Genomic DNA, 1,301 nt, shown 5'->3' with positions numbered 1-1,301 from the left:
CAGGAAAGGCTCCCAGAGAGGATGATGCTTGGGCTGAGTTTTAAAGGATAATTTATCTAGTCAATGCAGGTGGGAAGTTCACTCTAGGCTAAGGAAAGAGGTATGAAACGGCCTGGCTCATAAGTGCTGGCCTAGGATGTCAGGTCAGGCCTTCTGATCTCTAGCGTGTATCTGTGTGCCGCACCAAATGTCAATTTTTGGGAAAAGAGCCAAGGTCGTGTAAAAATGAGTGTCATAATCTAGAAATGATTCTGTTTTGCCACATGTGCATAAGCATCTGGAGAGTGAGAGAGAGAGAGAGAGAGAGAGAGGGAGGGAGCACGAGAGAAAGAGGGAGAGAGAATATCCAATTCAGAATAAAGCTGGCTGAACTTAAAATGGTCTCCTTAGTCTTAAATAAGCTTCAAGCAACCTATATCCTTGTTAATTCATTTACTCATTCATTCATTCAGCCAGAGCGCCCTCAGTCCTGCCTTGATGTCGGGCACTTATTTGCCTAGAGCTGAGAGTGCAAAGTTGAATCAGACGGTGCCCACTACTCTCAAGAATCATAGAACAGGGTGAAGAGCATCATTGCCTGAGGCAGATTGACACTTCAGAGTCCCCAACAGTGTGGGCATTTCTACCAATCCAAAAGTGTTACTAAAAAAAAAAAAGAGCTCAGAAGACTGTATGTGAACAGACTTCAAAATATATTGTAGGTTGATTTGAAGGTGGTTGATTTGAAGGTGGTGGATTTTAAGAAGTTCCTCCCAGAAAAGTAGGATGCCAAATTGTATATACAGTAGGGTTACAACTCAAACATTGTATATGGGGACTTCCCTGGTGGTCCCAGTGATTAAGACTCTGTGCTTCCTCTGCAGCGGGCACGGGTTCGATCCCTGGTTGGGGAAATAAGATCCCACATGCTGCTTGGCATGGCCAAAAATAAATAAATAAAATAAATAAGTAAATAAATAAGTAAATAAAGTAAAGCTAACTTTGTATGGATGATGTCTCAAATGTATTAAATAATATTATTAAAATTTTTTATATAGAAAAAAGACAGGAAAGAAATATACGAAAATGTCAATAGTAGGTAACTTCGGTTATTTGGTTATTATCTGATAATTATTGGTTATTACTTTTTTCTTTTTTCTGGCCTACCTGATTTTAGGCCTTAAACTATTTGGCATGCTTATGATAATTGTTATTTTGCATTTATATAATAACTAGTAGTTACCATTTAAGAATACCCACTACATACCAGTTACTGGTTAACACTACCTGCGTTTTTCTCAGTTAATTCTCACAACCTATTG

The sequence above is a fragment of the Pseudorca crassidens genome, chromosome 2 (genome assembly GCF_039906515.1).
Source record: "Pseudorca crassidens isolate mPseCra1 chromosome 2, mPseCra1.hap1, whole genome shotgun sequence".
In the NCBI taxonomy this organism is placed as follows: Eukaryota; Metazoa; Chordata; class Mammalia; order Artiodactyla; family Delphinidae; genus Pseudorca; species Pseudorca crassidens.
This window is presented reverse-complemented; position numbering follows the sequence as displayed.